The sequence below is a fragment of the Drosophila teissieri genome, chromosome 2L (assembly GCF_016746235.2).
Source record: "Drosophila teissieri strain GT53w chromosome 2L, Prin_Dtei_1.1, whole genome shotgun sequence".
Taxonomy (NCBI): Eukaryota; Metazoa; Arthropoda; class Insecta; order Diptera; family Drosophilidae; genus Drosophila; species Drosophila teissieri.
The window spans coordinates 14,215,983-14,229,760 of NC_053029.1; the positions used below are offsets into that span (position 1 = coordinate 14,215,983).

At 42.0% G+C, this 13,778-nt stretch overlaps 1 protein-coding gene across 1 annotated transcript in view; it reads right to left on the reverse strand.

Moving 5' to 3' along the window:
• LOC122611826 overlaps window positions 1-13,553 on the reverse strand; it is a 38,373-nt gene extending 24,820 nt beyond the window's left edge. Inside the window, 2 exon segments of the mRNA XM_043785165.1 lie at window positions 3,249-3,290; window positions 12,535-13,553. The gene's annotated coding sequence lies outside the window, so the exon portion shown is untranslated.
• Between the last annotated feature and the right edge of the window lie 225 nt (window positions 13,554-13,778).

Consider the following 13,778-nt stretch of genomic DNA (forward strand, 5'->3'; position numbering starts at 1 on the left):
GGCGGCTCAGGTGAGTAAAGGGATGAATAGGGGGGGTTGGATGGGTTCAGGGGTCGAAGGTTGGGGGTTCAAGTGCAATTAAAGCAACGCCGCATTTTGTCTTGTAATCATCTAATTTTTCCCCTCCCTTTTTCCGCTGCTGACGCGGGCAAAAGAAAGCGGAAACCGCACAAAAGTGAATATAGAGTAAACAGAAAAATATCTCAGGATTGAATGGGGAAGAGTCCACTTTCCCTTGCGAAAACTTGTTAAGTTTCGAGGTATTCCAAGGAGGATTTGCTGATGCTGAATTGATTGGTATAGTTCAGCCAATCAATGAAGTTAAGATATAAGATAATTTCGAGTTCACTTTGCAATTAAACAGATTTTATTACCGCAGAAAAGGCTTCAAATTAATAACCTCATAACTTCGAAGGCGTAGGAATACTGTTTACTCGAACTTCTTAATTAAATCGCATCACCTTGCCCATCAGAGTTTAATTAAATGCATACATGAATAGTCTTAAGCCATCTAATTCGATTCCAGGAATGGTTTATTATACCGCTTCGATGAATCGCAATTAATCTGCAGAGAAAATCGATTTAGGGAGAACCACTCCGGTTTCAGTTCTTGCCACAGGCCTTCTGCCGATCTTGGTAGCCCATATTGAGGCTAATCTTACTTTTGATTTCCACGTTTTCCATTCATGAAACCCCTTTTGATTCGGCCCCCTATGACCTTCAGTGGCCACATCCTTATTAAGCTGTATCTGAGCCTTTGTTGAGAAAGCCTCAAAGTTTTCACGCCCCAACTCCAGTTAATTATTAAGTAGAATACACAAATTATGGTGAGCACCGAGTTGAAGGTAACACAGCCCCAGCCACGCCCTCCCGCCCCTCTTCGAGTGTTTGTTGTGTGCGTTGAGGTGTAAACGTGCGGATTAAGTGTCTCAGTGTCTGCTCCCGGCCTAGAGATGTATATCATTGGGGTTTCGAGAGGGGGCGTGGTGGAAAATACATCCCCAGTTTTTCCTCTTCTTTAACCACACGAAATTTCCGCTTCGTCCTTAACTTTGCTAATTTTTGTTGCTGTTGTCTTGGTTTTCCTTCTCCCCAAGGTGAGCATTGAAAAATTGATGAGATTTTCTTTGCTTTGGTTTTGAAGCTAAAGTTTGTCGACACTTGAACTTTTCCATCCCGCTGTTGGAGGGGATTTTGAAAAGGAATTTCCGCTCAAAGGACAAGGTGAGCAGAGGAATAGGAAAAAAGTTTTCTATTTAGATAGTTCAATTGGCGTGGCAAGAGCCGAACAGGAAAAAAGCAGTCTAAAAGGAAAAGCCGGAAAGGAAAACTGTCATAAGAATAGCGCAGTGGGAATGGAGCTTAGGACAGTACGAGCCAAGATATAGATAATAGATGTAAAAAATACATAATTAAAGGATAGTGGTTTATTACAGCCATACAATAAATTCCTTCCTTTAATAATGGCTATAAAAGATATGCGAGAAAGCATTTTTGGTTAGGATAATCCTATTCCGAAGAAGGTCGCAGTAGAGCTGTAATGTGTATTGCAGTTGTACATGCTCACATTCATTCATATTCATGCTGGAACTCCAGGCAAGAAAACAAAATAAATAAAAATTCTGGACATGAATTTATAACGAGACTGCCTAAGCCATATTGATTGAGGCTGGAAAATAAAGCGACATGCAGTGGGAAAGGGACCGAGTAAAGGGGAAATGGACGGGGAAAACTGAGACAGAGTTGACGGAGCACTTGGAAATTGCCAGCATTTCTCCAGCATTTCTCCCGTTCGCAGTAAAGTATGCAAGGAAAGGGAAATAAACGACAGTCGCATGCAGGAAATCAAACTTCACTTTTGATTGAGTTTCGTTTGGAACTCGCTCTTAACCATAAGCCGATTTGCGGTCCCTTTAGATCTTTGCCTTTCTTTCAGCTGCTTTCCACGGTTTTAATTGAATTTTTATTCCGACCTGCTGTGGATTTTCCCGTAACCAACATTTGATCTAAAGTTACTTAACGGGTTAAAGGGACATTTGGCATGCCAAGGATATTTCTATATCCCAACGGCGCACACACAAATGAATATCAATGAACCGTCATAAAAGCAGCATCCTGTGCAAGCGAGAGAGCAACTGGCAATGACAAGACTGACACGTAGGCAAACATTTAAGCACCCAACCAACAACAACAGATGCAGGCAAACACACACAACACAACAAGCTCAAACACACACAGGCGACGACTCAGAGACACATAAGATTTACACTTGACAGGGGCGCCATGGGCGTGGGGCAGGGTATTTAAAGGGGGATGTCCTGTTTCCGTGACAAAATAAAATGAAATGTGGTAAGTAAAGTAATGTAAATAAATATTATCTTAGGAAATTCCTGAAACCAAATCAGGGAGAAAGTCCCAAAGAGTTGCGCCACCCAGGTGTCAGATTTAACATTCACTTCTTTTGCCCGGAAAAGGTCAGCTTCTCTCGTCCCAGTGAAACTTTCTGACCCCCTTTTGCGATGCCCCTCTTTGGGGCTCCTATGACGAGCACGCTCGGGTCACTTTCGCCCTGCCAATGACATGTGATTTCAACTAATGACAGCTTTTCGGGGCGTTTGTCATCGCAACAACAACAGCAGCAGCAGTGGAAAGTCGGAACCCAAACCAGATTCTGACCCATCACAGACTGCGAGGCAGACTGACAATAACAAGCTTAAAATTTAATGAAATTTTCATGTGCTGGGCAGAATTTCCTTTGAGCCCGAATAATAACCCAATGCGAGTGTGCCGGCCTGTAACACATGGCGTATGATTAATGTGGCAGGGTAGACCAGAAAAAAGGGGATCCCAGGAAGTTGAGCCTGTCAATTAGATGAACTTTTGTCAAATATTCAAAAGAAAAACTGTGAAATTGTTTAACCGACACTTTCATATGTGGAAAAGCACAGACAAACATGTTTTATTATATTTGCTCTGAAAATTGCCAGCATCTGCATTTGAATGGGACTCCATTTTCCTGCTTTAGTAACGGCTGAGTTCTCTTTATTTTCCTTTCCATTTTGCGTCCTTGTGGCGTCAATATGTATTTTTGATTAGCTTCAATTTCATGCGTTTTTGGGTCATGCCTCTTGGCAGCCACCCAGGGAACCCCAATAAAAACTTTGAATTTGCATATGCGATAAATTTTTAATGATCCCCAATGCAGAGCATACCCCACATTTATTTGGGGCACGGAAATTTCCACTTACCGATATGTATAAAGGAGTGTTCCTCGCCTTTGAACATGTCAACTGCAAAGAGAGCAAAGGTATATATGATAAGTATGCATTTGGGTTCTTGCATGGTATATAAGAGTATATAGTACTATCTGTGATATTCGAATAGATCCATAACATTTTGTAGTTTGCTTATTTATTTTTGCTCCCATTCGACAACCATCATGTTTGTGCCATGCGAGAGCACAGGCTTGAAATGAAAATGTTCTAAACACTTAGTGCCAATGGCCCAGATATCGTTTGCTCACTGATGCATTAAGTGATGCACTTCACACCACATTCACACCAGCTTCTCAAACACTCACACACACAAACGCCGGAATTTTCCGACGCCCTCTTATTGGAACTTTCATCGTTGACAAGCGCTTCCCTTTTGACCCTAAACGCAGGCGCGATTGGTCGCTTGACTGATTGATTGATTGACTGATGGATGGTGGGCGAAATGGTTGATTGGATGCATCAATTCGAATTGAGATTTAGTTGTCAATTGGGTCGTGCACTCTCGCATTGACACATTATGATGCCGGACTTCTTCGTAAATAGCATACATTTCTGGGCTATGAATAACTTGTATTTGATTGGATGTTATGATTGGCATTATATAACGCCTATCCTAACTTGAAAATAACATTTATAAGTAACATTTTCTGGTCCTGTTCCTAGCTTGTTTTGGTCTGCAATTCAAGGCAACCAACGCGGCCTCAAATGTGACCTTTTGTTTGGCTCGCCGCCACAAAGTATTATCCTCACACTCGCTCTCTTTGGCCGACGTTCCATCCTACGCTCTAATGTTAGTGGCTTGTCTTGGCATACAATGGGGTTTCTCTCCCACAATGTTGGCCTAATTAGCAGCTCAAAGAGAACGGCCATTTGCCACAGTCACACTTCCACAAACATACACACCAGACAACCACCGCTCACATGAGCATTAAGGATAAGCCAAATGTTGGCTTGCATTTATCACGCATTCGCCGTGTTGGCCAAAAAACCACTTTGTGTGTGGGAGGATACGGAAAGTGCCAAAGAAATGGTGGCGGGGCGACTAAAAATGTAATTTTGGCATTAGGCGAGCTTGGCAAACATAAAATTACCTTGATTAGAAACTCAAATGTGGCTCATGCCGAATAAACCAGGGAAAAGGGAGATATGTGTGCCATGGGGATCTGGCCACGATTGCCACGTGGCCATATACATATATCAGCACCGGCAGCGACCTAAGCCTAAAACGACTTTGGCCCGCTTCAGAGCCACCCCCTCTGCTTTTGGGCCAACCTCAAGCCCATATATCAACGTGCACCTGTGCCAAAAGCGGCTGCGGGGCAATGGGAATACAGCCAGGCCCAAATGATGCTGCCTTGGGTGTTGGCCGCCATCTGAGGAATGGCTGAGGTTTTATGTCAGGGGTTGGTTGGGGGTGGGTGTAGAAAAGTGGGTGGCGGAGTGGCACAGTGGGTGGGAGTGTTCTGCGGTGTGAATACCCACATTCATGCATCGCCTGTTACCTTGAGGCGGACCAAGTCGTAATAAAAACCAAGCGTCACACATAAAAAAGCAAAGAGGCGGAGATAAAGAAAACCTGTTAAAAGTCGACATGAAAATGCACTATTGGCCATTAAAATATATGTGAAAATGCCATCAATAATTTTATATTAATACATATACTCTTTGGAGTGTGTATGAAATTTTATAAAATATTAAGCTATAAATATACACTATAGCATATAACTTTTATTGTTTAGTTTCATCTTAAATTATTTCTTATAGCCTGTAGACCACCGAAATATTTCATACCCTGACTGAAGGATACTAGGACATATGGGTGAAAATTCTGCAAACTGCTGAGGCATGTCCTCAACTTCCCACTTCCCCACCCGTCACCATTCAGTATCAATTACATAACATATGTGTGTGTGCGTTAGCGTTTAGTTTTTATGTTTAACCATAACAAACACGGAAATGGCAGAGGAAAAGGTGGGCTGGAAATGCTGGTGGAAGAGTCCTGCAGACACAAGGCTAATCAACGAAATTGCTGCTGCCATTTAGATGGCCAGCATATGGCTGAACTAACCCCAGCTGAACCCTCTGCCTCTGTTTGGCACTTGAAGCTTTGATTAGAGGGCGTGGCATGATTGATGAACCATTGAATGACCCCCAGAGTACTGCAGTAAATCCCTCCACTTGTCCACGACTTTGTTTCGTGCCGGAAAACTTTGAATGAAATGAGTGTTGTAAAGTTTTGTGCCACCCCTTAATCTCTTTTCGCAACATTGAAAAAATTTGCAATGCAGCATGAAAAGTGGCACAAAAGCCCTGACGGCAAAGTTTTTATTCGTTGCTCTCTTTTCAACAGCAGCTAAAAATTAAAATGAAGCTAAGCAGCAGCTGCAGCAGTTTGCATAGCCGGGATTCTATCGCCATTCGGGAATGGCATTAACAAACTTTCAGGTCAGTTAAAAGGCAAAGTTGCCAGCACTCAAGGTAAGTCAATCAACAAAAGGATTTCAGCCAGCTGAAGCTGTTTTTACTCACGGCATTTTTCGGGCGTTTATTTACTGTCCCTTTAGATGTTTGAATATAAGAACTGAATCAACACACTTCGCAGTTTATTGCTGAGTTTCATACACTATATAATACGGATCCTAGAATAAGTAACCTTTTTGAAACTCATTAATTTCGTAAATTAAATTCTTATTGTTTATATTTGTTGGCTATATGGGCAAAGAACTAGGCGTCTAAGTGTGGAACCCAAGGCAGATCAAACATATGTTCCCATTGAAGGGCTCTTTCAATACAAGCTAAAACCCCTCGACAGCGCCAATCAACATCGCTATGAGGCAGCAAACAAAGCACTTGAAGGGCTCGAAATTCGCTTGGCTTTGTCATTAGGCGACAAGTCGAAAGGACATACTTGAGCGAGTGTGGGCGTACTTTCTGAATGGATGTGGAACCATATTCAAAACACGCAACACTTGTCAGCAGCAGGCGTCGGCAATCATTCAACATGAACACACAATCGGGGAAAACAATGAACTGCACAGAAAAAAATACACCTATCGATCTCAGATAATCATATAGTAGGAAATATTATGCAAAAAAAAGTGAAATTTTTATTTTATTCATAACTTTTAGTAATGTAAACCTTTTTTGGGCGCAAGAACCTTATTCAACACTCACTTCCCAACTATGAATACATAGTCCGGAATGATTGTTCACTTCTGTGTGCCTATGAGTTCGAGCGAGATGATTTCCTTAGTCCTTGGCTTTGAGCTGAGCATTTTTTCTCCTTTTCCTGGGCTGTCATCATTAAAGCATCCCCCATCGCAGCGTTTCCCTTTGCAGCTCCTGTTGCTTACGACTTTTAGTTGCCGCTCGAAGGCATTTGGCACATGATTTTGGTCCTGCGAGCAGTTAACAGCAGTCCTTAACACTCATTCCCCGACCAATATGTTCCTGTGTGCACGTTCACGCCTTAACACCTGCAATGGCTTTGTTGACAGCTGAGTGGGTTGAAGGCTGAATCCAAGGAGGGAATTAGGGAACGGGCTGCTTATTATTATTGTCATTTTATGAAAAGATCGTCGGCCTTTGTTGGGCAGTTGATATAAGTGTTAATTTAAATTACTAATATATGATAGAACAAGAAGTGGTATTGACCACATTTTCATTATTCATCATTTGATTCGATTTCAAATGTGCCGCCTGAGTATTTGTGTTGCCTACTTGTGAGCGCAATTGGGGTACAAAGGCAAACAATTGCTTGGCGGTCGACTTTCAATTGCCTGTTGGTCTGGTCTAAGCCCCCAGAGTCTGTTTGTATTGGTGTTCCTTTGTTTGTTTGGTTGGCTTGCACTTCACTTAATTGAATCAGTGTGATTGACATGTCTCCTCTGCATGCATACAAGTATATATATGTATGGATGGATATGTGCGGATTGGCTTCGAATGTGTGTGCCCAGAGATGATCCCTGGCCAGTTTTGGTCTGAATGTGTGAGTACAAGGGTGTCCTCTAGTGCAGCATTCACAATGTTCATCAATTATCAACTAAGAAGGACGCCACCAGAGGGAGGCCTCCCCTCCCATCCTCCCATCGAGAGCACAAACAGAAAAAGCAATAAATCTAAACAAAAGGCCTACCGGGCCAAAGCGAATGATATGGCCAGAGAATGAAGGCCAGCAAGGACGTGGCCATAGATTATGCCCATGTATTCAGCAGCTAGAAAGTCTTGTTTATGGCCACCTTTACTCCCGTTGCTAGTTTCCCTCTGGAGAAACGGAGACCAGAGGCCAATGAATTGGCTCCAGATTTTTAGTTCATGGCCTGTTGGGGTTATATAGCACCATATGTACATATGGAGCTGCTGGATTTAGGTATATATGACTAAGAAATCCCTGATTTTTGCAATGTTTCTCCTTCGCTCGAAATTGGTTCAGGCAAAAAGGCGAAAAGTTAAGACCAACTAACCGGCAGGCACAAACTACATGCTGGCACTTTTTTTAGACGCTCAAAAAGGCAATATTCTAGGGGAGTTTGGGTGAAAAGTGGCAGTGTTGAAGCCTTGTACAAATACAATTTAAGTAAAACAAGCTTGGCAACAAAGTTTGAGCAGTGGAAAATGTTCGCTTCCCTTACTTTAGTTTTTTCTACTATGTATTTTTGTGCTCGCTCTGCATTTTTGCCCTCAGATGCAGTTACATGTGTGGAGCTACTGGGGAAGAAAGAAGGGTGGAAAAGCGAGGAAAATGGGACGTGGAGTGTGAAAAGAGGCGGTAAAAGGAGTGAAAGGAAGGATCAAAACGAGTAAAAAGCCAGAAGGACAAAAGCGCAGAAGAAAAGCGCTTGCCAAGGAAAACTCATTGATTGCAACACGCAGACAAGAGAGAAGGACACCGAGATGATGGGGCCAATGGGGGGAAGGGGGGTGGGCGGCAAAATGGTGGCGGGAGTGGGCGTTCAAAGGCGTTCACATGGCAAACATAAGTCGCACACTCAAATCAATAGCTTTGACAGCTTGGCATTGTTTGAAAAACGAACCGAAAGAGTCAAGCCAAGAAAGGAAGGTTGATCGAATAAGAGATACACAAGTGCAGGGGCGTGGTGACGGGCTTTTCCAAGGGGGTGAGTGAGCGTGCTGCCCCTGTGTGTGTGTGTGTGTGTGCCAATTGCATTCATTTGACTTGACTTGGCTGCCAATTGTCTCGTTGCAATGGAAAATTTCTGCCAGACGTCATTGAGGAATCGAAAACACACATTAAACTAACAAACCAAATGGATAGAAAATCGAAATTCGAATGCAAAAGAGCCTCTCTCAATCTGTAAATATTTGAAATCATTATTTCGATGAGAAACCAGATAGCTAAATTGTAGAACAAAGCTAGGATTTCAAAGATTTTTCCTTAATTTCTGCGTGTGTGGGTAATTGTTGTTATATTTTGGGAAAATTTTGCCACCAGCACGTGCTATTTCTGCACAATTTCCTCGCATCTGGCAGAGGAAAAATAAATAAATAATATTAAGCAGATGAGTAATGCAAAATTAAAGAGACAGCCGGCAATGAGCGCAAATGGGCAAAGAAAAGAGAAAAAACAAATTGTTCAAGGATTGCAAATTGCAATTACAAAAGGCAGCAACAAAAATCGGCTAAAGCTGCCAGACGAGCCAGCAACAACAACAACAATAACAGAAGCAACAACAACAGCCATCACATCAACAATGAAATGGCAAAGTAAAAAGATAAAAACTACCTTGGCCCAGTATTGAAAGCGCCTATAAAACTCATCGCCCTGTGTGTGGGTGTGTCTTATGCGATACTATATATGTTACTATATCCGTGCCTATAGTAGATACAGATACTCGTGCTGGGACCAACTGATTCCGATTCTGCTGCTGCTGCTGCTTCTGCGGCAGCAACAACACCAATAACCAGTCAGAATAAATGTCGTTGCACACCATCGAAGCACCCCGCTTCCCCGCTTCCCCTTCCCCTTCCCCCTTCACCCTTCCACGTAGCAAAGTGCATTGAAGACGTGACCAAGTCGCCAAAAAAAACACAACCAAGACAACTTTCGTTTCATTTCATTTAAGTTTCAGTGCAACGTGGCGTATGGTTATTATGGTTCTGTTTGTTACACTGCGAACAAATGGCTTATAGTTTGGCCTTATTAGGTTCGGAAATGATATGATAAGTCAATAAAATAATTCCAACCATTTAAGGGGACTAATAAAATGCATTTGTAACTTGGCAATACAGTTTTCCAATATTATAATCAACAGCTGCTGAATCTTTTTTCCGTGTTGCGAGCATAAAACTGAAGAGCTTCGAACACGAGCACAAGGACGGTTGATCAGGGGTGTTCAACAGTCTTATCAGTGACAAAGTTTGCCCAAGCCAAGCACTCGACATATTTGTCGACCAAAGATTGGAGGAGGCACCAACCAGCAACCAGCAGTAGACGGCACAGAAAAAGTGCAAACAAGAAGTATAAAAAAAAGATGAAAATAAGGGAAAACCTGGCCAACCTCAATGCTGTCGCTGCAGCCTGATAAGACACACATACTCGTACTGTGCAAATTGGCCGAGTCATAAAGGCGAACTCAATTTGCTGTTGATCACGTTCCTTTTTAGCCATTTCCCGCAGACCAACTAGTGCAACAATGGAAATCTTTTTATTACCAAAGAAGTGGGGCAGCCAAATAGAATAGTAAGAGTAAGTAATACAATTAAAATTATTTATTAGCCAGCCGACAACAGAAATTGGCCGAGAAGGGATGATTGGGAGGCTGAATTTTGGACGATGGGCTGGGCAGCGAGAACTGGCGCACATTTGGCCATGTCTTTTTGGCCATTTGCCAACCAAAACAGAGCGGCAGTGGCAGCAGCAGCAGCAGCAACAATGCGACCAAGTTTTGGTACGCCCATTCTGTTGCCTTTTTGGCTTCTTGGTCTAGAGCTTATTTATGTGCGTTGGCTGCAAAATATGGCGCAGAAAATATTTTCCTCTATTGCCAGCTTTTCATTTTCCATTTTTTTTGCAGCAGCAGCAACAGCAGCATCTTGTATATTTTTTTCTGCCTTATTTACTGCACAAGTAGCCAAAGCTAATTGGGCGACCATTGAGGGGGTGGCGCGGCCTGAGTATAATGCATTCTGCATTCTTAACAATGTTTATGGATGGAAAATATTTGTTCACTGCTCGTATTGCTGACATGGAGAGGCAGTTCTTCAAAGGTGCAGCATTGGACCGTATTTTCGACACTAAATCAGCGAACTTTGCCAATTATTGGTGTATTAATTTGGAGTGATTTATTTAGAGCTTTACCAGAGTTTTATGTATTTAAATGAAATTCCTAAAATCAAACATGATGGCAACCTGAAAGAATTTCTTATACGAACCATGCATTCGTCACCAGCGAGTCTAGAAATCTCTCGTGTTGCTGGACAACTGAAAATGCAATGCAATCACATTAGCAGCGGCTTCGGTTTCTTCGGCGTCTCAGCCTCAGCAATTCTTATCAGCAGAAAAGAAACAAGAAGCCCGAAGAACGGAGAACGAAGACCGAAGAATGTTGAGCCAAAAAGTTTCAGCAAGCAGTGATAAGTTAAGTCACTGAACTCGATCTCCACAGAAGCACACAACCCACGGTTCTTATCAAGAGCGTGTATTATTTACTTTACCCAATATTTTCGGGGCGCTGTCTCTAAAATAATTGGCAAAACGCGTTGGTTAGGGAAGCGAAAGTGAATGATGAATGATTGACAAATCGTGGGAACGGTACTGAGATACTGAGATGTGTATCTAAGGAGGAAGGGCATCGCAGGACAAGACCGGGGTTCAATTACCTGGCGGCGTGAAGGTAAACGAGCCAGATAATAGATTCGGCGATGTGAATAAACTCATTTCTCTGCTGCACTCGCATCACATCATTTGCCCTGATGTATTACCTCTCCCAAAAACAGATTTGCTAATTAAAAGGCAGCCATATATAAGGCGTATTTCCAACAAAAATTAATTAAGGAATTGTCACATCAATCAGGCTGCAAATTATGGCCCTCGTCTTTCTTTTCTTCTCATCTCGTTGTGCACAAGAATTTTTAAATAAACAAATAAAATGCAGAAAATAGATTTATGCCCGTGTGCAGCAAAATTTATGACAGATGTAAAAAATGTCCCTCGTTCTATAATATCTTTCCTTGCACGGTTTCATGTATGACGTTGATTCGTTGATTCCGGTGGCAGAACTGCCATTTGCCAGCCGAGAACTCGAGAACTCGGGAACTGAGACTGACCAGCTGCCGGTGGCCATATTCATGGCCCTGACTGACACTTTCACTTATAGGGAAATTGAAAAGGAATAAAGAAAAAATGTGGGAGTGCAGAAAACACTTGCGTTGATAATGAGAAAAGTTTCGTCTTTTTGTTCTGCCTACACTTGTTGTTCTTTCTTGCAATTCTTTCTTTTGTTTTCACGATGATCCTTGGCCTGGTAATGAGATATGCACTCGGCGACTTTTGTTTACAGTGCTTCGTCTTATTTGTGTGCAAAGGGGCTCAAGTATTATTCTTTGTAAAGATCTCGCACTGGGCTGTGCTGTGGCCAGGTGTTTGGGGTCTGTTCGAAATGGAAATGGATTCGTTTTCCCGGGAAAGTCTGCCAGGCTTTTCAATTACCTAACCACCAGCTGGTTATGTTTATTCCAATTAAAGTCGGTTGGTCGAATCTTTTAAGCAAGTATGATCCCAAAAGCCTCTTGGCTTATATCTCAGTTTACTTACAAAAAATGCTGTACTCTTTGTATATTTAGTTGTTTGAAGTTTTTTATGATTTCTTTTATGACTGGCGTCAAAACAATTTGGCACCGTTTAAACTAAATTTATTTAATTTTGTGTATTTTATAAAAAATGAGAAACTAACAAAAATTATGTTTTTAATTTTGATTATATATTTTGATCACTATGAACATTACACATCTGCATGCAATTTAAAGTTTCGAAACACCCAATTTCACAGATTTATTTTCTGTTCAATATTTTAATTTTAACATTGTGTAAAGAAACAAACGGCGATATTTCTTGTTTACACTTTTCCCAGGGCCTTTTGCTTGTTCACAAGCAGATTCTTGCATCGGCCAACCTGTCGTATGCTTAATGACGTGTGCATAATATAAATATTTTGCGACGGCAATAAACGGATTTCTTTATGTCAGTTACAATCTATTACTCAACAATCACAGAGATCACAAGCACTCGCTGTTTACCAACCTTTTGTGAAATTATTTCCTTCTGCCCTCCAGATCGATCGGCAACGTATTATACGATGTGTATATATGTATATAAAATTCACTAGCACGGATATCCAAAATGCTGCTGAAGTATTCCAAAATGCAAAGTTTACGGAGTATCCAAGACTTAATTTATTTTAACACTTTAATGCGGAACTAATGGATTCCGACTCTTGTACTTGTGTTTAGTTTGTATTCCAAATAAAAAACGAAAATCTTTATAAAATGCACGAAATGTGAGTAGGATTCTCTTCGCTTCTCTCGTTTCGTTGGTTGTTTATGTTTTGGCAGAGATTTATAAATATTTTTGCACTACACTTTGACACTTTGCTTTTCCAGATTGAATATACAATTCAACAAAATGCAGTTTTGTGTTGAGATGGGCAGCAAAATAATCCCATTTGCTTCTTCTGTGTTGCGGTTTTGTATTTTTTTTGCTATATTTTTAGAACACGCATTTTTTCGAAGTGAAATTCTTGTTTTTTTTTGGCACTTTCGAGTTTCTACCCTTTTGGTTTTCGGTTTATTTCTGTTTCGGCGGCATCACTTTTTTGTGTGTTGCCGTCTATTTTAAGCAGTAGAAATATTCTGCGGTCAGCGATTTAAAAATAACAATAGCTCCACGAGCAGGAAAAACGAATGCACTTCTTGTTTCACTGGCGTTTTGTTTTCTATTTATTTGGCTTGAAGAATTGGAATTGACTTCCAGTTTCCAGTCGCAGAGATGAATTAGTGTTGTTTTGATTTGACTTGACTTTGATTGGGGCTGTTTCTTATTTGTGCTGGCGTTTCCACTCGAAGAACGCGATTGTGCTTCAGTTGTTTGGCGATTTCGGAAGCGAGCTTCTTCGGCTGCTCAAGAGTCCACGTTTAACCGCTGCGGCGTTCCACTCACTTCGATGAACATCTTGTAACTATTTTCAAAAAGCGCACGAACGCAGCTGCAGAGCGACAGCCAACCAACCAGCCAACGCCAACCAGTCGGTGGCACAAACCAAAAGAACCGAACCAGAGAGCCGAGCGGAGCGGAACGGAACGGCACAAGAGAGCTCCACGCTTAAGAGAGCGAAGAAGAAGCGAAGGGGAGCAGGAGCATCCGCGGTGCTGCTGCTGGTGCTGTTGTGTTGAAGAATGTTGAAGAACGCAGATGCTCTGCTGTAACACTGCCGAAGCGAATGCCGAGCGCCAGCCGAAGTCGCACGAACAACTGGTTGGTGGGGGGCA